The 22,920-nt window shown below is 42.3% G+C and overlaps 1 long non-coding RNA gene across 2 annotated transcripts; it reads right to left on the reverse strand.

Moving 5' to 3' along the window:
• Positions 1-802: 802 nt before the first annotated feature.
• On the reverse strand, positions 803-6,069 carry LOC104974385 (uncharacterized). Of its 2 annotated transcripts, none has more exons than XR_009490819.1 (3): positions 5,844-6,069; positions 5,317-5,394; positions 803-1,086 (listed from the first exon to the last, which is right to left on the reverse strand). It is a non-coding gene; the product is annotated as an uncharacterized lncRNA (long non-coding RNA). The 2 variants fall into 2 exon arrangements; XR_001502019.3 differs by having other exon boundaries at positions 803-2,955.
• Between the last annotated feature and the right edge of the window lie 16,851 nt (positions 6,070-22,920).

Consider the following 22,920-nt stretch of genomic DNA (forward strand, 5'->3'; position numbering starts at 1 on the left):
CCTCCCCCATCTTATAAGTGGATTAGTGTATACTTGAAAAGGACTAACCATTGATGAGCTTTGAAAACTAAACATGAAAGAGGTGAATACCATGCTTTTGTGTAGTTCATGGTCTAACAGACAGGTAGACACAGAGTCCTTGAATAGAATTATGCCTGTGGGTTTTGGAAACAAAAGAAGTTAACTCTATATGGAAGCAGAACAGTTGTCACAAAAAATAAGCTAACTGCTATCTATGGAAAGGTCGACTACAAGGTTGTCCACTGGAGAGTGGGTAGAGGGTCTTCTTAGAACAAAAAGTTTAATAATGTAGATTTCAGAACGCCTAGGGAGCTAGAGAATAGCAGTTCGGTACAGTTGTAATGCGAGGGTAGTGGCTGTAACTCTAGAAAAGTGTCTTTGGAGGTGAGAGCTTGCCTGTAAGAAGGAGCTCTGACTCCCGAAAGAACAGTAGTATCACAACTACAACCAACATCACAGGATGCTTCTTGGTCTTTCTTTAGCCTGGCTTTGTAGTTGCTGGAGGAATTAGGCCCGGGCCTGTGATACCCAAGACCTGCTTCCCGATGAGTATTTCCTCTCTAAACTTCTAATTGTATTTAATTCTTAGGGCTTCCCTGGTGGGTCAGATGGTAAAGGCTCCACCTGCAATGCTGGAGACCTGGGTTTGATCCCTGGATTGGGAAGATCCCCTGGAGGAGGGCATGGAAACCCACTCCAGTATTGTTGTCTGGAGAATCCCCACTGACAGAGGAGCCTGGAGGGCTACAGTCCATAGGGATCACAAAGAGTCAGACACGACTGAGCGACAAAGCACTTTTACTTCTTAGGCTTAATAGAACACAAAATGTTGTCATTTTTATGGGCACATGCAAATCATTTTTTGATTCATTTATCACATCTTAAGCTCTGGTTGTGCTGGGCCATGTACTCAGGGCAGAGGAGAAGCAGATGACTGTGTCCATGATGAGGAAGTCTTCGGTGGGAAACATACATGCAGACACTAGCAGTGTGATCCCACAGTTGATCCAAGGGGGCGCCGTCCAGAATGTGCTGAGAACCCTGAAGAGGTCTCTCCTGCATCATCTGGAAACATCAGCAGGGACTTCACAAGAGAAGCAGTGTCTTAACTGACAAGGAAAGGCTAAATGGGAATTTTCAAGATGGTTTAATATGTGGAAGGATGTTCCAGGGAGAAGTAGCCTTTCATGTATCAATAGTCCTTGGCGAGGAGAACCCTGAATGTTGGGGGAAAGGTTGACATGACTGGGATGGCACCGTGAGGACATATAGGACCCAGGATGGGTCCTCGAGAAGGTGCCAAGTACGAGACTGCCTAGCAGAAGCTGCAGATGTCTGAGGACTAGTGAGGAAAGGTTTCCTGAGGGCCTGGGACATCAGAGAGGGCTTGTGTGTGGGCGTGAGAACCTGATTAAGGCTTGGATTTGGAAAGAATGCAGGGGCATGTCTGCAGGTTCTGTAGCGGTGGGGTTTCCATCCAGAGGTGATACAAATGCTGTTGCAGAGCGGGAGACAAAACCCATCCACGGCAGAGGCACGTCTCTGAGACTGGCAGAAACTAACTTTGGCTGGGTTATCCGCACATGTCATGGAAAGCTCACCGCACCAGGGGTCTTTAAGGGAGTGAGATGGAAAAGTGCAGCAGAAGTCAGTAGATTCGAGCCTACTGTCGGTTGTATAGATAACTACAGATGACTGTAGTAACTGTAGATTTGAATCTATAGTTAGTTCTGTAATGTTGGACACATTCTAGAGTCCATGAGTTCCTGGAGCTACCAGGTATAGAGTTAGGGCTGTTAAATTTAATAATCTGTACCCCATTTCCAGTTCTCAATTGCCATATGTCTTCAAGATGTGAAAGCGTTAGTGGGTTTTGTTGTGGTGATACTGTTATTTAGCCTTAAGAAGGCAGATTCAGTTGTGGTAAGGAACCCACCTGCCAATGTAGGAGATATAAGAAATGTGAAATCGATCCCTGGATCAGGAAGATCTCCTGGAGGAGGGTATGGCAACCCATTCTAGTACTTTGCCTGGAGAATCCCATGGACAGAGGAGCCTGGCGGGTTATAGTCCGTGGGGTCACAAAGAGTCAGACACCACCGAAGTGACTTGGCATGTAGTTCATGCACAGTTATCTGGCTTTAAGAAGGCAGATTCAGTTTGGGGAACTGGAACTTAGACCTGAAGTTTCAGCTCGGCAACTTAGTAGCTTCATGACCTTGAGAAAGTAGTTCACTCTTCCTGAGCCTGTTTCCTTATTTCCAAGTTGGATAATGTTTGCCTGGCCTACCATGAGTTGTTTTCAGGGTCAGATGTGATGAATATGTAAAATATTGTGTGTTCTGTAAAATACTACAGGAAACATTTGAAACTAAGTGAAGTCATAGGCTACTTTGCTAACCCTGTGAGAGGAAACATAATCTGGGTATAAGCAGTGCCTTTGCAAATAGAGAATAATATTGAGGAAGATATTTGGAACAAAATGCAGATAGGAAATAGTGACCTGCCCCACAAGGTTGATGGAGAAGAGGAGGAGATGAGGGGAGTGCTCACAGTGATGGGGGTGACAGGGGACGTAGTTAATGGTATTTACTTAAAAATCTCTGTGCTGGATGCAGGAGCTAGGGCTCATCCCAGAACCAAGGAATTCAAATCTGCATCGTAACAAGAGGCCTGAGGGATTCGTGTGCACTTTTGTGCCCCCTCTCCTAGAAAATACCAGAACTGAGTGTCGTGTTCCATCATAGCTGGGTCTGCCCAACTGTGAGCAGCCTGGGGGCTTTGAGTGGCCTCGGGCCCTAGCCTGACAACCAGACCTCACTCGGAGCTCTTTCCTGATCAAGACAATACGGGAATTATTTCCACCAGTGGTTTTGCTTTCCGAGGAAATCAGGTGAAGGCAAAATACTCCAGTCAGAGGGATGTTGATGATACCTTAATGACAAAGGGTACAGAGAATTTAAACTTAAAAAGAGAGGAGAGAGAATCTGTTGAACATTATATAACAAAGCCAAGAATATGAAAACCAATGAGCGCTGCCCCGGCAAACAGCTTGACCACAAAAAATCTCATGAGAGACCCTGGGCCAGAACCACCAGCTGAGCTACTTCTGGAGAAACTCTGAGAAAAGAAATGTTTCTCATTTTAAGCTGCTGAAAAGAAAAGAAAATCTCTGTGCTGACACTGTAGAAAACCTATTTTAATGCGAAGTAAATATTTGTTTTCTGGGCGAAAAGCAAGCCAAAATGAGAAATTTACTTCCAAATTTCAAGAAGCATATGGAAAGAGAACCAGGTCTTAGATATTTGCATCTCTGTCATCTCCACTAATACCTGTGTGTTCAGGCACTCAGTCGTGTCCGACTCTTTGCGACCCCTTTACGACCCCCTGGCAGGGGCCTGCCAGGCTCCTCTGTCCCTGAAATTTTCCTGGCAAGAATACTGGAGTGGGTTGTCATTTCCTACTCCAGGGGATCTTCCTGACCCATGGATCGAACCTGTGTCTCATGCTTCTCCTGCACTGGCAGGTGGTTCCTTCACCACTGAGCCACCAGGGAAGCCCACCTCCACTAATACTTTTATACAAAACGCTTAGATAATAAAAGATGATAATCTGTTTTTCCTACTGTGGAAAGAGAAAGAAGATTAACTATAAAGTGGTGAGATTTTAGTAGCTCTTTATAGAATTAAATGAGAGAATTTCTTGATGCCTTCTAAATAAAACCAGAAAACTCCAAGTACACAGGGACATTTCTAGAACTGAATATAGAATCCTAGGACGTGTTTCTGCTCTAGGTTTCTGCAATCGCTACCATAAAGGGAACAGTTCAGATGCTCTGTAGTATGGCTCCCTTCCTCAGGAATTTCTCTAATACTTGACACAGAGCGGGAGGAATGCAGACCTCTGGAGGTCGTATTTTATGTGTTACTATGGCACTGTCTAAATATTATGAACAGAACAGTGGTATATGACATACAGCAGCCTAATGCCATGAAACCATGGCAGCTGGAAACCATAGTTCTGAGATGTAGGCTTCTAGTGTGAAAGGTTGGCATGAATGTCTTTAATAAGTGAATTATTCTTCACTGCACTCAATTAGATCCAGTGTGGAGAGATGAGGTGTCACTTCAAAGCAGCTTCAGTCCAGGGAGGGTCTTACAGACCCTACACGGAAACAGGACAGGGCCTAGTGAGGGGCCGGCCTGAGGACAGGACTTGTAGCCTGGGGACCTCAGCTGTGGCACTGATGCTACAAACAGAGTTGCTTTTAAAGTGCAGCCCAGAACTGTGGTTGGAGGAAACAAGATAACTTAATTCTGGGCCCTGCAAAGTCCCCAAAGCAAGGCATGCCTTTCTCTTCTAGCTCCCCTGTTTTGAGCAGTTGAGACCCCAAACTCTCAGCTACCCAAACTGCAAGGTCTGATTCTTTCTCATATTCCAATAATTATTTATGAAACTTCTGTTCAAATTTTCATGTCAGAAGTGGTTGTTGTTCAGTGGCTTAAGTCGTGTCTGACTCTCTGTGACCCCATGGACTGCAGCATGCCAGGCTTCCTGTCCTCTACCATCTCCCAGAGTTTGCTCAAACTCATGTCCATTGAGCCGGTGATGCCATCCAACCATCTCATCCTCTGTCGTCCCCTTCTCCTCCTGCCTTCAATCTTTCCCAGCATCAGGGTCAGAAGTTACCCACCATGAAGTACAAGTCTTTTTCCTCCCTGTTATAGCTAAACCAAGTAAGGTTCATTAGAACAAGAAGTACAGCTCTGTGCTTCTTTTTGAATAACAGTTCTATGAATGCTATTTTCTTCTGTTGATTATGCCAAAGCCAGTTTCCTCTCTGAATGAATGTTTCTAATATGTGAATTCAAAATACAGCAAACCTACGTCACAAGCCAGCCTGAGTGAACAGGAACTAAGTGCAGCTGGGGCTTTGTGGCTTCTCTTGTGTTTTTCCTTTTTTTTCTCCCCTTCTTCAGATAGTTGCTATCGAATATTATTTTTTTTTTAATTAAAGAGGGAAAAACAATTCTCAAAAATCTTTTTACCTACACCAAGAAATTCAAATTAAAAAACTGGAAACTTTCAAAAGAATGAAGTTTACTTTGCAAAATGCAGAGAAATGCGTCCATGTCATTATCTGGATGAGTTTTCTTAACACCAGAAAGTTTCCACTTCCCTCTGTTTTTCTGTTTTCTCATCTGCCCTGCCAAGGATGAGATGAAGAACCTGTTCCCTCTTTTCTTGTTGGTTCCTCTCTAAAAGGATGGGAATAAATTTTAACAAAGATTTTACCTCTTTTCATTGGTATATTTAGACATGGCACCACCTGGATATCCTTGTCTGGAAAACTCCTTTTAAAGTGCAGGAGGTCTAGAAAAAAGTATAAGAAGTAGAGGAAGTTTAAAAATATCTGTTGAATGAAACCGTGTCTCAGAATTTTTTTCAAACATCAAGCTACTCAGTGTTTCTTTCTCCTTCTTGAGGCCTTTGATACACAGTATACAACGTCAGCAAAACAGGATCAAAGTTCAACCACAATCGAGCATCAACATAATACATTAAGAACTAATCAAATTCAGTGACATTGTTGGTACGATCTTGAATCAAATACTGCTTGAAATAAGTGGCTCGTTAGCCTAGTCTTAAAAATAGGCTTTGCTGCAGATATTTTCATTATGTTCCTCATTAGAAACGGTGTACATAAGAGCTCTGGACAACTTTAGCTTTTCATCAAAGAGCAAACAAGAAGGTAATAGACAAATATGAAAAAAAAAATTGCCTGGGTTTATTTATCATCCAGTCATTTCAAAGTGTCTTACCACCGTCTTTCCCCTGTGCAGTGGAAATCTAAGCCGTTATCGTAAAGCTTCTTAAATGCCAGACGTGAAAACTAATTGTTTTGAAAGATGTCCCTGACAAAGTGTGCTCAAAGTCAAGCCCTTATCAGTAAGCAGATGAAAAACCAACAGGCTTTTGCAATGCAACTCTGTGGTCTTCCTGCCTGTTGCCCAGCTTAGTGAGACATAAATCGTACTGAGTGGACAAAAATCGCCTGACACTTGCTGTTTCTAGGCTGTCGCATTTCTGAAGAAGGAAGTAGATTAGTCAACTGTGGCATCTGTGAGGAGCAGGACTATGACACAGAGATAACGGATCATTGGTGTGCTTCATCAGATGACAGGGTGCAGGGTGTCCTTTGATGGTTTGGGAAGAGATGATGTCTTTATCCTTTTGGCAAAGCTTGGCTGTGTTCTCTTGCTTGATGATTTCAAAACAGTTGCTCAGAATGAAAGTATTAAAAAATATGTTGTAAAAATGAATTTCTATCTCTATTGTAGTTGTAAAGTAGTAGATTCTGTGTCAGTGGTTCTCAGCCAGGGGTGATTTTGCCACCCAGGGGACCTTTAGCAACCTCAAGACACACTTTTCATTGTCATGGCTCTGGGCTGGGGGCTAAAGGCCTGTCATGGTTGGTCAGAGGCAAGGGGTGGTGGTCCACGTGGTCCAGTGCGTAGGACGGCCTCCCTCCATGAAGCAGCTTCCAGCCCCAGGTTTGAGAAACTCTGTTTTATGTGACTTTTCAGAATGAAAAAATTACTTAACATACAAGACATAATCCTAAATTTTTTTTGGTCTTTTCAGGTTACAAAGCTAAGCATTTTTTTTTCATATATATTTTTAGAGGTTCATTGTCAAATAAAACAACTAGTTATGTTATATCCAGTTTGAAACTGCAAGACATAATTATATTTTTTAAGACATGAAAAGGAAACATATTTCCTCCTTTTATGTGTGTGTTAGGATCCATTCACCATCTTCTACCTGTTCTTCTGCTGCTACTGCTAAGTTGCTTCAGTCATGTCCAACTGTGCGACCCCATAGATGGCAGCCCACTAGGCTCCTGCATCCCTGGGATTACCTGTTCATGCACCCCCAAATAGAAGCCATTTTCAAACCTGAAAATAAATGGAATGTAAACTGCAGGGGGGAAATGTTTTATTTCATATTGAATTCATAAGCACTACAAACATTATTATAACCCATATTATACTGAGCTATTCAATAGTAACATCTCTAGGCTTATCTCATCTTGTTGAAGTGTAAGAACAGGATGAGGATATAGTATCACTACACAGTGAAGTGAAACTGAAAGTGCTAGTCATTCAGTCATGTCTGACTCTTGGCAACCCCACCAGGCTCCTCTGTGCATGGAATTCTGCAGGCAAGAATTCTGGAGTGGGTTGCCATGCCCTTCCCCGGGGGATCTTCCCAAACCAGGGATCAAACCTGGTCTCCTGCATTGACAGGAAGATTCTTTACCATCTGAGCCACTGAGGAAGACTTACTTATTGCACAGTAAGGATCAGTGCAATTCTAATTATAAAGAGCAGCGGGAATCTGGATTCAGCTTTTAAAAATTTAATTTGATTTTTATTTTATAATGGAGTACAGTTTATTTACAATACTGTGTTAATTTCAAGTATACAGCAAAGTGATTCAGTTGTGCATATACAAATATCTATTCTTTCTCAGATTCTTTTCCTACAAAAAGTTTATTATAGAATATTGAATGGAGTTTCCTGTGCTATACAGTAGGTCCTTATTAGTTATCTATTTTTCTGTATATAGTAGTGTGTACATGTTAATCCCAAACTCCTAACTCAAGATTCCACTTCCCACTCATCTCTCCCACTGAGAGGGAAAAGGAAGTCAGGGAGAGACTGGAAAGAATGTGAATGTACCTCATTCAGCTTAGAGAAATGCCGTGGTTCTACCTGACTTTGCTGTGGCTAGCAGACTGTATTAGAGGAAAGCTCATTTCAAAGAAGCCGGTACCTCAGCCCCTGGTTGGAGTTAGGATATGTATCTGTATGCATCTTTTACCAAGCTGGGCGTAAAGATGGTATGGATAAACAGTGAGCTTGATCACAGAGACCCTGACTGCCTTCTGCTGTAATTACTGAATATCACTCCGCTTCTGTAAGACATTTTCAAATTATTTCTGAACTCCTGGAAGGGCTGCCTCACATATGGTCACCACGTGCCTCTACCCTGCCCTGTCCTGCCCACCTGCCGGTCTTTCCTGATATTATACACCCGAGCTCTCCAGAGGTGACAGGGGTCCTGCTAACCGAGCTGTCTCCAGATTCTCTTAAAACTGCTGTTCCCTGTCTTCCTGGGGAGATGCTGGAGTTGTGGATTTGGTTCTGAATAGATTTAGGGAAAAATACCCCTCTTTCCAATTTCTTGCTTCCTTCCGGGCTCCTCTCCTCCCATAGTATTGATTGACTAATGATTCATAGGATCGTTGCAAAGGTCCCTTCTGTCCCACAAGCAACTCCTAAAACTAACAGAAAAACCCTTACCAGCTACAAGCAAAAGTCCAGACATGGCCCACTGCTGGTCCTTTCCATCACTGGACAGTTCTTTTTTTCCAGTGACAAACATAAATAACATATAACCTCTGCTCAATCTACTGGTTAAGTTTCCCAAATATTTATTTTATTTATTCCAGAAAATTATCTGGCTTCCTGGAAAGCTCAAATGGTAAAGAAACTGCCTGCATTGCAGGAGACCCAGGTTAGATCCCTGGGTCAGGAAGATCCCTTGGAGAAGGGAATGGCAACCCACTCCAGTATTCTTGCCTGGAGAATTCCATGGATAGAGGACCCTGGCCAGCTGCAGTCCATGGGGTTGCAAAAAGCTGGACACAACTAAATGACTAACACACATATTCCAGAAAATTTATTATCTACATTTAGCTTAATGTAGATAGCAGCATGTAGATGGCAGCACAGATGTAATAGATGAATATTTCTTTACATTTATGTAACAGAAGGATCATTCTGGAGATTAAAAAATAAACAATCTGTTCCAAAATGAAAGTCTGCTGGTGGTACAGAAAACTGTGATATTTAGAAACAATTTCCCCCAATTTCTTCTTAGTCCCATTTTAAATTCCTTGGTATTCAGTTTAAGCTGTCAACTGAAAGGGGGAAAAGAGGCTTTAATCAAAGGGAAATGAAGTAAAAAGTAAATAATACAACACAGGTGTCATTAGCCCAAATCCATGTGACACAGGAAGAATTTTGATTAGTCAAGAACTTTGGAGAACCTAGATCCCCTGAGAACTTTACTTTTAGTTGCATTGCAGAATTATGGCTTTTCTGATTATTTTCACATTTGTATCTCCAGCCCGGTCACCCTCCTGGACACCACACTAATGAATCCTACTGCCAACTCCCTATCTTTACTGCCCGAATGTCTAAGAGGCATCTCAGACGTCTGGGTGAGGACCAAACTTCTCGTTATCCCCCTCCACCACCTCCATGTCTGTCTAGACTTCCTTCTCTAAGCTCAGGGCACCTCCCATATTTCTGTTCCTCAGGCCAAAAACCTTGGGGGTCATTCTTCTTGAAATTTTTCTTCCTCCCTACACAAAACCTATCTCTAATCTGTGTTTCATCTTCAAGATGTATGCAGAGTCTAAAACTTGTCTCTACCTCTGCAAATACTATCTTTGTACCAAGCCACTGTCATCTCTCACCTGGATTATTGCAACAGTCTCTTGTCTAATCTCTCATTTCTTCTTTGGGCCCCTTAGACTTATTTCAGCAAAGATGCTGCAAGTTAGATTGGTTAAAACCTTTCAGTGATGTGTCATTTTGCTCAGAGAATAAGTCAAAGTTCTAACAAGGGGCCTAGAAAGCCCTTCAAATGTGTCCCCTCACTTTTGTATCTGTTTGATCTGACCTCATCTCCTGCCAAAGCTGGCTTCTAGGTCCTGGCAGATGGCTGAAGGATCTGCCGGAGCTACCTTGACATTTTTAATAATTTTGAGCAAGGGACCCCACATTTTCAGGTTACGCTGAGCCCCACAATTTACATAGTCAGTTCCTTCCGTCTCTACGGTTCCTCTCGTCACCCACCACCCTCACGCTGACCCCTCATACTTCTGTAAACATTCCCGCAACCGCTCCCCGCCAGGTCTTTGCACTTGCTCTTCCCCTCTGTATTTCTCTTTTCCCCAGGGCCCTGGCCTGACTCACAGCTCATCTCCTTCAAATATGTCCTGATGTTAACTTTGAGCAAGACTTGCTTTGACTGCACCATTTATGTTGCAAACTGGTTACCTGATCTATTGGCTCTGCTGTATTTTTTTTTTCATTGTACTTATGACCTTCTTGCATAATAATGTCTTCTTATTTATTAAGTCAATTATCTATATATCTCCCTTTTGAATATAATATGATTCATGAAGGCAAGGATCTTGATTTTTTTTTTTTTTTTACTGCCGTATACTGTGTGCCTGATACGTAGTAGGTACTTACAAAGCGGTTGTTGAGGGAATGAATAAGCACTGGCCACCGAGAACAGAGTCTCAGATATAACCTCTGTAGTTAACTATATTTAACATGGAATGAAAAGCTATATATAGTTTTCACTGAATCTTGACTCATTTCATTCAGAGCAAGTCTTTGTATTGTTTTCATACACTACTTGTTTCACTCTAATTCAAAAAAATAATGTATTGAGACTTAAATTACACTGAAATATGAGAGAATTCCAGCCTATATAAAAGCAGTCAACTTTAGGCCAATCTTGAAATAGAAGATATTTTGTGGAAAGGGGCATTGATGACTTTGCAACAGAAGCACAAAAACCTAGTAAATTGGGATTTCTCCCAATTTAAGACAAACAAAATACCTACCTCTCCGTTCCTCACATCCCCTCCTCCCCTGCCAGAAAGCAACCAAGTTAAAGTACATAAAGTACTTCTTGGCTTGTAAAACTGAAACCGATCAGTGGTGCTGGCCGAGTCTGGACAGAAGTAGAGGCAGAAGTAACAGCCAGATCTGACTTGACTGTACTGAGTTTCACTTCCTTTACGCACTTCTCTGAGCGCGTGGCTCTCCTCACCCTGCACGGCGTGTGCCGGGTCAAGACTCTGTGTATCAGCACGTCTTGTCCTGTCCTGAACCGTTATGCAGCTGTTTGTGAAGAGATGGCAGGGGACCAGTGCGTCTCAGCCCATCTCTCGGGACGGTGTTTCTGTTTTCCCACTGGAATTGTGTTGCTAGCTTTATTCTTTGAAACTTTACTATCTGGTGATGATCTTGTTTCTCCTTTTACTGAGAAAACAGAGGTGATTCGAGGAGAATTTCTACCTGACTTCTGGCCTCTGTGCCCACAATTCTGTTTTCTCTCTATTACCCAGGAGGAGTCCAGGGTTGGCTCCTCCCCTTCCAGAAAGATACTGCTCCAGCCATTCTCCTCTCTTTGGAGTTTCTCCCTGGGTAGCATAATCTTTTCCATCAGCACAAAGATGGGATCAAGTCCTCACTGTCCCTTTCCTATTTAAGAAAAACATAAGATTTCTCAATCAACCTACTTGATCAACTTCTGCCCCATTCTCCCTCTTTTTTAAGTAGTAAATCTCCATGGAAAAGGCAACTGTGCTTACTATCTTCAGCTTCCTATTTCATCCTGCATCAAGCTTGTACTTTCAGTATTTCACAGAGACTGCTCTTATCTACATCACTAAGATCTGGTGTCATTAAAATCAAGATCTGTGCTCAGCCCACGTCTTACCCAGAGTATGAGTAAAATCAGACACCGCTGATTATTACTTCTTCTTGACATATTTTTCACTTGCCTTCCCGGATAAGCCAGATTTTCCTTTTATTTCCCGAGCTATTTCTTTTTATTTTCCATTGTTATTCCACTTCATCACCTGACTTCTCAATTTTCAGGTGGCCCAAGGCTCAGTCCTCAGACCTCTCTTCTGTTCTCACTATATTTCCTGTGAAATCTCATTCATTCTTGTGATTTTAATACTATCCACATGCTGAAAAGCCCCTGAATTTATATAACTCCCTGGATCTCTTAAACTTGAGATTGAAGTATCTCAACTTGAATGCTTAATTGTTCTCTCAAAATTAGGATGTCTGTATTTCCCATCATGCTTAACTTGCTCTTGCCAATTTTTTTCTGATCCTCACGCATGGACATGTATTGTAGAAACTTCATTTTTCCCGGTGCTCAGGCAATAGTCTTTAGAGTCAATCTCAATGCCTCTCACAACTCGTCTGTGGTACATCCTGTTGGCTTTGTCTTCAAAATATTCAGAATCTGCTTCCTTCTTATCACTGCCACTGCCACTACCCTGGTATGAGACATCATTATCCTTTGCTAAGATCATAGCAATAACCTCTTGTCTAGTCTTCCTTTTTATCTTCCATTCCATCTCTCACCTTTAGTCTGTTCTTAAAATAGCAGCCAGAGTGATCTGTTTTAAAAAAGTTGATTATTCACTCCTCTGCTCAGAATCCTCCGTTGACTTTCCATTTTGCTCAGAACAGAGTCAAAGTCACTACCAGACTCTCAGGAGTCTGATCTTCTCTAATCTAACTCCATCTCCTTGGTGGTGCTTCGCTCCACCCACACACCTTGCTTGACCATGCCAGGCACATTCCCTTTGCACCAATTGTCACTCCCACTGAGACGAATATTCCTTCTGTATCTGGATAACTTGCTCCATTAATTCTTTCAGATTTCACTTTAGTCTTTGCTTCTCAGTAAAGTCTTCCTTGACTACTGGATTTGTATCACAGCATACCTTATCCTTCTTCCCTGATTGATTTTTATCCATAGCAGTTATAACCATCTAACATTCTACATATTTATTGTTACTTTTTTATTATCTGTCTCCTTACAGTAGAATATAATTCCCACAAGAGCAGGTTATTTTTGTCTTTTTGTCCACTGTTATTTCCCTGGTGTCTGAGCAGTGTTTGTCACAGAGTAAGTGCTCAGTACATATTTGTTTAATAAGTAAATGAATATATTTTGTGCCTATTGATTCTATACATATACACATACACACATATATTTGATTGTATACATATACAGTATTTGATGAGTAAGGAAAAAGTTACAAATCTTATTTTGGGCCATTCAGAGTCCCCAGATCAGAACAAAGTGAGATAAAATTATTTTTAGTCTTTTTTTTTTGTTGCTATGAGAGACTATTTTAGACTATGTCATTTGTTCAGTCCTGTCTAGCATTTACCTGTTACTTTCCTATCTAACTCCGTTCTTGTCATTTCCTAGTTTCTCCTTGGGATGAGAAGGCATGTTCTGCAACCACATCAAGTGTCATCTTCAATACTTATTTCATAATAGTTTTGTTCAGCTCAAGAGTGGGCTGCTGCTCTTTGATACTGGCCACTCTTGAGACCCATGCTGAAGAGGAGGTCATTCTGACTCCGCACTCATTCAGTATGTGGACTGTGAATGAAAGATCACACAAGAGATAGAAATGCTTGATGTTGCTTAACAACCTGCTTTTCCATGATTGAATCTTCCCCGAATGTACAAATACCCTAATTCTCAGATATATTAGTTTAATTATCTTTTCCAAAACATGAAAATGATAAAATAGTTAAAAAAGAAAAAAGCTAAAAGGAGCATATGAATGCTCCATATCTCTCCTGTAATCTCTTATGATATATCAGAGGTAGCGTGTGTGTGTGTGTATGTGTGTGTGTGTGTGTATGTATGCATATCTGTGTGCATACACCTGGTTTGTGGATGCATTTGAGGCTGCTCAAGAGAAAGGGACTGTCCTTGAGAAATCCCCAGTATTTTGTCATGAAAGCTGAGCGTCTGGTTTCCCTCGTGACTCTCCTGATCCTTGGCCAGAAGTAAATGGCATAGAGCCCTTGTCAAAATGACTAATGGTGAAAGTCTTTTAGTTCCTGGAATCTCCAAGAAGGCTTAACTTGATATTCATGAATAAGTACATTAGGATACCCATACTCCATTAAGGTGTATGCAAAAGCCTGGGTTGATTATATCATTATTCAGTGAGTCCCCCAAGATGTTTCTTCGTGGACCTATTTAAAGAACGTTTCTGTGCATAGACTTCATACTCTGTTATAAAAACTCTAGAGGACAGACAATAATAAATGGCCCAGAAGGTTTTCTGTGGAAACTGTGTAGGTTGATAGTGTTGGAGGTGAATCAAATGATTTGGCCTTGATCTTCTCCTCCCATGGTTTTGTGATCAGTTTGATTACCACATGTGTGACTACTAATCATTTGCTTTTTCTTTGTGTGGTTTCTTTGTATATGTGTGGTGTCTTAGGCTTCTTGACTCTATGTGCCTTCAGATTTATTGAGAATAGTTTATTATTTTTCTCATTCACAAGGAACCAGTTAGTGTCCAGGTTTAGTTGCTGTTGATGCAAGTAACACTTGCAACTGAGTATAAATGACATCTTGCGTGTACAGATAGAAATGGATGGCAGAACCGTGGATGTTATCCCCAGCCACCCCACAGGGATTCAACTGGGAACTTTGTAAAACCAAGGGAATTCATTGACTACACCTATAATATGAGCCTCTTGTAGCTTACTAAGTAAATAACTTACATATGTTCAATTAAAATTTAATTTTATTTAAATACAACTTATTGGTTCTCATGATGTTTGGGAAATTGTTCTAGACAGTGGAAGGAGAGCAGAGAACAAAAGAGATACAGCCCTGTGTCCCTGGGGCTTATCCTCTAGAGTAGTGATGGGGTGGACAGTCAGCAAATAGGTGATAAATGATGTCATTCCTGGGAGTGATTTATGAGCCAGGAGAGAAAGAGAAGTAGAGGATGATGTTAGAGAGTAAGGTGTCAAGCAGAGTCTTTAGAGGGATGTTGTGGTTGAACAGAGACCTTAAAGAGGTCAAGATACAAGTCATGGGACTGCCTCAGGGACGTGCATCTGGACAGAAAGCAACAGGAGGTTTGGGCTCTGTATTGGGAGATAATGACCCATGACGCTCTCGTCATGGGTGGTGACGAGAGCGATAGCAGGGTTAAAGAGTTACTGTTACTGGATAATGGGGACCTCGTAGACCACCCCAGAGTTTGGCTTTTATTCTCAGTGATATAGGAAATCACTCAGTGTGCTTGGTCTAGGACTAGACGATGGGGAGGTCATAGGAAGCATCCAGATTTATAATAAAATCTGGACAAAGAGTGGCCAGGATCCACTCGAAGTCCTTGATGTAGAGTAGGAGAGGAAGAGGAGTCGAGGAAGCCTTCAGGCTTGGGGGCTAAGCAACAGGTGAACAGTAATAGCACCAAGTGACGGGGGGAGACTCGGGAAGAGGGCTAGTGTGGAATAGGGGGTAAAGAGCCAGAGTTCACTTTGGTCAGTTATATTCGCGAAGCCCCTTAGGAGATGTTGAACACAGCTGGACACAGGGGTCTGGCTTTTAGGAGAGAGGTGAGGGCTGGAGATAGAAAGTTGGAGGACCCCATCACACAGATGGGACATGGTGAGAACACCTGTGCAACAAGAAAAGAACCTCAGTATCGAGAAGTGGAGAGGAAGGCACAGAAGGTTGGTCTGGCAAAGAAGCAGGGAACAGGAGTGGGCTTTGTGAATATAACTAACCAAAAAGGGATACCTCTTTGAACAAAGTGAAGAAAGACAGTATTTTTAAAATATAGAGTCTGTTTGTGTTAAATGCAGCTGATAGAACAAGTAAGAGATGAATAATAATTAATCCCTGGAATTTGAAATATGAGAGTGCATTCTGAAGGAGATCAGTCCTGGGTGTTCTTCGGAAGGAATGATACTAAAGCTGAAACTCCAGTACTTTGGCCACCTCATGCGAAGAGCTGACTCATTGGAAAAGACTCTGATGCTGGGAGGGATTGGGGGCAGGAGGAGAAGGGGACGACAGAGGATGAGATGGCTGGATGGCATCACCGACTCGATGGACGTGAGTTTGAGTGAACTCTGGGAGTTGGTGATGGACAGGGAGACCTGGCGTGCTGCGATTCATGGGGTCGCAAAGAATCGGACACGACTGAGCGACTGAACTGAACTGGAAGATATTAATTCAATAATTCAAGATACAATTCAGTCATTAATAAGGTGTGGTAAATAATATGTTTAAGTTTCTAAAAGATCCTTTTCTTTTTTCATCCCAATACTCCATTGTTTGCTAATATTTTCCTCTCTTTCTCAATAGTGAAAATCCTACGGTCACCTAAGCGACAATGATTAATTCTTCAGAGAAAGACTTTCATTATTTTCTTTTTTAAGTAAATGTGAGGGCTTTTTGCTCTCATGCTGGTGCTCAAAGTTTGGGTTTTAGACTATTTATCCACGGTCACATTTTCAAACATATTTTACTGCCCACCCTCTGGGGTCTCCATGTTAGAAATTGTAAGGTCATGTTTGAAAACCAAATTCAATTCATCTTTCCCTACTAATGTTCAAATAGTGTTCTATTTCAAATTTTCTATTATGACTACTTGCCAGTATTAATCCAACTATGTGCTTATACTTGGTATCTTAATGCTTGAGAAGCACCAATTTCCCCAGTAGGGGTAGGTTTGTGTGTGTCTAAGTGTATCAGAAGTGTCCCAGGTAAGTTGGTGATGTAAATAGTAGTTCCCAGGGAAGGTTCACTTACGCTCAGCTCTTCCCCAGTATGTCAGTCAACAGTTTGCTTTTGTGGGCACTGGTTATTCAGTGGGAAAAAAATGAAACATTACAGTTCTTCAGATGCTGAAGAGGGAAACACCTTAGAAAGGGCAAAAGGTCAATGAGTTTGTTTTAGGGAAAACCACTGTTTTTACCAGCACCTTCTCATTAGCTGCCTGGCATACCAAATGAGGAAGAATTGGGAAAATTCTGTACTTTAGTTGGTAGATGGTAGAACTTTGTGGATTTGGGTGTTTATGGCTCATGTTATCTTTCCATCTGGGAACTTTCAGGGCACTGAAGGCAGAACAAAACTGCTCACATTTTTCTGAACTAGAATTTCTGAGAAATGAAAACTCTTTTCAGTATATGATTAAAAAAAAAAAAAAAAGCAGCCACCTCTGTGGGCACCATTGCACTGGTCATTCTGATTTAATCAACTCAGCTGACACTTTGAACATGTAACATGTATATAGTACTGTCAGACTCTCTTTATTAATTTCCTCACTTAGTTTTCCCAACCAAACTATAGCATAGATATTACTAATAATATCATATAAAAATTATAATACCAAGCATGTTTAAGTTATTGTATTAAAGCACACAGAAGTACACAACGGAGCCAAATCCAAAGCCCACATCTAACATGCTGACCATCTAGGTGCTGGATAGACCAGATACGGCCAGGCAGTGTACAGTCCTAGATGCATGGTTCTGAACATGCTGTTGTGAGTCAGTGGCAGAAGCAGGTCATGATCTTTTGAAAAAGCCACAAAGGTAGGTTATCTGTGGAGCCTTAACAGATTAGGATGCAGACTCTTAACATTCCTGACTTTTGGAGAGGGGTAAGCAGAGGCTGTGTACTGTCACCCTGCTTATTTAACTTATATGCAGAGTACATCATGAGAAACGCTGGGCTGGAAGAAGCACAAGCTGGAATCAAGATTGCCAAGAGAAATATCAATAACCTCAGATATCAGATGACACCACCCTTATGGCAGAAAGTGAAGAGGAACTAAAGAGCCTTTTGATGAAAATGAAAGAGGAGAGTGAAAAAGTTAGCCTAAAGCTCAACATTCAGAAAACGAAGATCATGGCATCTGGTCCCATCACTTCATGGGAAATAGATGGGGAAACAGTGGAAACAGTGTCAGACTTTATTTTTCTGGGTTGCAAAATCATTGCAGATGGTGACTGCAGCCATGAAATTAAAAGATGCTTACTCCTTGGTAGGAAAGTTATGACCAACCTAGATAGCATATTGAGAAGCAGAGACATTACTTTGCCAACAAAGGTCCGTCTAGTCAAGGCTATGGTTTTTCCGGTGGTCATGTGTGGATGTGAGAGTTGGACTGTGAAGAAAGTTGAGCACCGAAGAATTGATGCTTTTGAACTGTGGTGTTGGAGAAAACTCTTGAGAGTCCCTTGGAGAGTCCCTTGGACTGCAAGGAGATCCAACCAGTCCATTCTAAATGAGATCGGCCCTGGGTGTTCTTTGGAAGGAATGATGCTAAAGCTGAAACTCCAGTACTTTGGCCACCTCATGCGAAGAGCTGACTCATTGGAAAAGACTCTGATGCTGGGAGGGATTGGGGGCAGGAGGAGAAGAGGATAACAGAGGATGAGATGGCTGGATGGCACCACCACCGACTTGATGGACATGAGTTTGAGTGAACTCCGGGACAGGGAGGCCTGGCGTGCTGCGATTCATGGGGTTGCAAAGAGTCAGACGTGACTGAGCGACTGAACTGAACTGAAGCAGAGGCATAAATCACAGAAGTGATGTCTTTTATGACTGCATGCAATACACCTCCGGGGACTAATGAACCCATTGTTGCAAACCTTTCCAGGGTGAAATGTCAAGTCTCTGTGTATTCAGTTATCCATCCACACTCTTCAGGATTGGCTGTGTGCTGCTAGTGATGGGAGTTGCTGCTGCTGCTGGTAAGTCGCTTCAGTCGTTGACTCTGTGCAACCCCATAGACGGCAGCCCACCAGGCTCCCCCATCCCTGGGATTCTCCAGGCAAGAACACTGGAGTGGGTTGCCATTTCCCTCTCCAGTGCATGAAAGTGAAAAGTGAAAGTGAAGTCGCTCAGTCGTGTCTGACCCTCAGCGACCCCATGGACTTCAGCCTATGAGGCTCCTCCATCCATGGGATTTTCCAGGCAAGAGTACTGGAGTGGGTTGCCATTGCCTTCTCTGGAGTTGCTAGTGGTACACATATCCAGAAGTTTGCTTAACCAACCACCATTACAGGGATACGTGGAGGCATGCCCTAGGAAAATGCCTCAAAATCCTGGGTCATCAAGATTCTTGGAGGATGGAGAGGAGAGATATGCAGAAAAGGGGAAGCCATGGGGCAGGTTGCTCCCCCGTCATTTCTTCACCAGCTTGTAAACATCTCTTTTTCCAGGATTGATTGTCCTGATGGTATGACATCAGAAGATATTATTTGAAAGCCTGAAGCTAAGTCCAGTGAGATGATTAATGTAGGAAAGAGTAAAGGGCATTTCTGGTCTAGGTGATCAGAATGTCCAGTCCAAATCAAGTCCACACTGACTTTGGAGTTTAACACAAGAAAGAAAGATGCACTTCTCAGTAGAGTAGCTCAATCTAGGCATCAATTCTGGAAAGGGTTTGGGCAACTGTAGTTACGTATGGATGTAGTTCGAGCCTAAGTCAAAACCTTTCTAGTGTAGGATGTAGCATTGCTTCTTTCCAAGGCTAGAGCTACCTCCAGGGTTGGCAGTTCTGATTTTATAAGTGGAGAAGAACAAGACTTGAAGAGATGGGTGGAGTTCCTAGTGACTCAGATCCCTTTTCCTGGAATGGTTTTTCTAATGGGGTTTGGGGTCTAGTCCCAGAACCCATGTGCTCTGTTCACTTGCACTTTGCTCTGCTTCTGTGTTTCCCAGGTTTTCTGTTGCTAAAGATGTTAGGCAAGACTCTACTGCACAGATGTTCCCCTGATACTGATTACATCTGTAATGTTGCATGGTCTGAGCTAAGTGTCCTGACTGATGTTCCTTTGTGAAGCCCAAATAATTCATAGGCTACCAGCCTCACTTCTACTCCACAGGGTGTAATATGGACAGGCGTCTAGTTCCTGCAACTGAGAAACAGGTGTTTCCCTTGACCTCTGACCCTGAACTTCTTCCCTAGAAATTTATGGGTTATACCTGTATCCTAACAAGATGTATTACTTATATTTTCAGGTACATGTGTCTTATCACCTAGACTGTATTGTGGGGTCCTTGTGGTCAGGGAACACAACTGTCTGCTTTAATATTGTGTGCTACACCTCACTTAGTGCCCGGTCCACTGAAGTTGCCTAACATGATTGTTACAGAGGGATTCTGGATCCCTCCCCCTGGATACTTTGATGACTTAGTCATTCTAGGGTGGAGGCCCAAAACATACTTTTTCTAAGCCAGTTATCTCTGGGGATCATGATTGTACTTTGAAAAATACTTGAGTCAATAGTAAGAGTTCAAATAACATATATGGACTGAGTATTGATGCACAGGGTATAAGTGGTGGAAAAAATGAAGAAAATCGAGAGGTGTGATTTGATGTTTTCTGTAATAAGCACTGGTTCCGTTGGTTGGTGTGCCATTGAGTGTTGCCACTTTGGTGGTAAAGTTCAAAATGTTCCTTCATACAAAATCACCCTTTCACAGTCAATGATCTCCCTACTGCCACCTCCACTGGCTTGATTCATTCTTTCCTGTCTTTCAAATGGTGACTTAAATGTCACTTCTTCAGAGACTCTCCCTAACTTCTTCAAGCTCTTTGTACACACCTTTCCCCATACAGCCCTTATTCTGTTGTAACATCTATTTCAGTTGTCATTTTTTGTAAATACCCATCCACAAGTTACCCTTGATGTGCAGATGGAAAAACTGAGATGCAGACAACTGTCTGTTTCAAGAGGCCCTGGGTAGTCAAGGGGCAATGTCTGCCCACCCTCACACCCCAGGTCTAGCCTGTGTTCTCCTGTAGGACACTGTATGCATGGGGTGATCAAGCTGCTATCACAGCTTTGTCTGTGTCTCTAGAATTAAAGAGAGGATCTCATGGCTAGGAAGTCACAGACTCCACATTTCCAGAACTATGTCTTGGAAATCATTCATCATGGGTATATTTTTCTTGATTTTTTAAGACTATATTTTGGTTCTGCTGATGATGAGCTTCACTTGTATTCTGTTGATCCTCACATAGCCCCTGTTGAGGAAAGTTCTTTTTAGGGAGAAATGGCTTCCCTTCTCTTATATCCTCAGGATTATGTGGACTGAATTCAAGGTGTGGATTGAAACATATTGCACGATGGCAGGGCATGTTCAGAGAGAATTCATAAGGCAATGGCACCCCACTCCAGTATTCTTGCCTGGAAAATCCCATGGACAGAGGAGCCTGGTCGCTAAGAGTCAGGCACAATTGAACGATTTCACTTTCACTTTTCACTTTCATGCATTGGAGAAAGAACCCAGTCCAGTGTTCTTGCCTGGAGAATCCCAGGGACGGGGGAACCCGGTGGGCTGCCGTCTATGGGGTCGAATAGAGTCGGACACAACTGAAGCGACTTAGCAGCAGCAGCAGCAGGTCTACACTTTGGTAGTGGTGTCAATTTTCTCAAAGTCATCTTTAGTGTGGGTGTGTGTGAACAAAACCGCCAATTCATTCTCCACAACTGATACAACCTCACTGAGACAAAATGGTTAACTGTTGACTTGTTTATCACAATATACTACTCATACAGTAGAATCAGTTTTGAAACAGAATAATTTTGTCTATCATTTATAAAGGTCTCTTAGAGATCTATGGTTTCTAATTATGATAATTTCAGTATATTTTTGGCCTCAAATAATGATTAAAATATTTAATAAAATGCAGTGTTATTAAAGTCTGTATTAATCTTTCTATGTAGAGTTTTGTTCCATAAATTTTGTTTCTGGGGTGGAATATTTTATTTGGCATGGTCATGAGGAAGTGAGTGGGGTCTTTGATCTACTAAAGTCATCTACATTTAAAAAGATTGCAAATCAGTACTAAAAAAATATGGCACCTCATTACTTGTGGATTTCATTTCTTTCAGATGGTTCAGTGTTAAAGCATTTTACAGTCCAGTAAGATTATATGATAGATAAAGTCATGTAATTTAATACTGAATCCAAGAAAGATTATTCTGCTGCCTACTGCTTTCTTAGCAGATATGAGTAAGAACTGAAGAGGTAACCCCAGAGCCAGTGTGACAAGTTGAGGACCAGATAAGAATATGAAACATAGTCAAATTTAACTTTACCCTTGGGTGACCTAGGATCTGTGATCATGCACATCTGAACCTTAGTGCATGGCCCAACCTGGTTTCTGACTAGGTCGGTGCAGCCATCCTAGAGTTATCAACTGCCTTTATCAAACTGGGTAGTTAAGAGGGAAAGCTTGATTGGTCCTAATCATGTGCAGGGAATGAGGTGCACCAGCCAGGAAGCTATCTGGGCGACCTGAGTGATGTTATAATATCTCTATGCTAGTGCTCAGTTGCTTAGTACACATGACTCTCTGTGACCCTGTGGTTTTTAGCCTGTCAGTCTCCTCTGTCCATGGGATTTCCCAGGCAAGAATACTGGAGTGGGTTACCATTTCCTCCTCTAGGGGATCTTCCCAACCTAGGGATGGAACCATGTCTCCTGCAGCTCCTACATTGGTAGGCAGATTCTTTACCACTGAGCCATCTGGTAAGCCCTGTCTGAGTGATGTTAGAACATCTATACACTACATTCCTTGTAGCTCAGTAGGCTTCCTTGGTGGCTTAGTCGGTAAAGAATCTGCCTGCAATGCAGGAGACTCGGATTCAATTCCTGGGTCGGGAAGATACCCTGGAGAAGAAAATGGCAACCCACTCCAGCATTCTTGCCTGGAGAATCCCATGGACAGAGGAGCCTGGCAGGCTACAGTCCATAGGGTCGCAAGAGCCAGACACGACTTAGCGACTAAACCACCACCATGTTACATCAAAATGAAGTGCCATGTCACTCAGTTCTCCAGTTATGTCTGTTTCATAATTGGCAAGATGAATTTTGGTCTTACTTCTGCCAGAACAGGCAATGCTCACCCAACAATAAAAATTGAACAAACTTGTCCTCACCAATACTGACCTACCTGGGTTTATTTTGATGACATAGGAAGTTGCACAGTGTGAAAAAGGCCACATCAAGTCTAAAACCAGCAAGCCGAGACTCCCTTGGGGTAGGCGGTTCAGTGCCCTGAAATTCTGAAAATGATTAATGTGCCATATAGCACTATTTACTGGGGCAAATGGTGGGCCTCATGGTTTTAAACCCAAGGCAAGAATTTGAATGTGACAAGGACTCACAGGGGGAAAGAGGAAACACCTGAGG

The sequence above is a fragment of the Bos taurus genome, chromosome 16 (assembly GCF_002263795.3).
Source record: "Bos taurus isolate L1 Dominette 01449 registration number 42190680 breed Hereford chromosome 16, ARS-UCD2.0, whole genome shotgun sequence".
NCBI classification, from domain to species: domain Eukaryota; kingdom Metazoa; phylum Chordata; class Mammalia; order Artiodactyla; family Bovidae; genus Bos; species Bos taurus.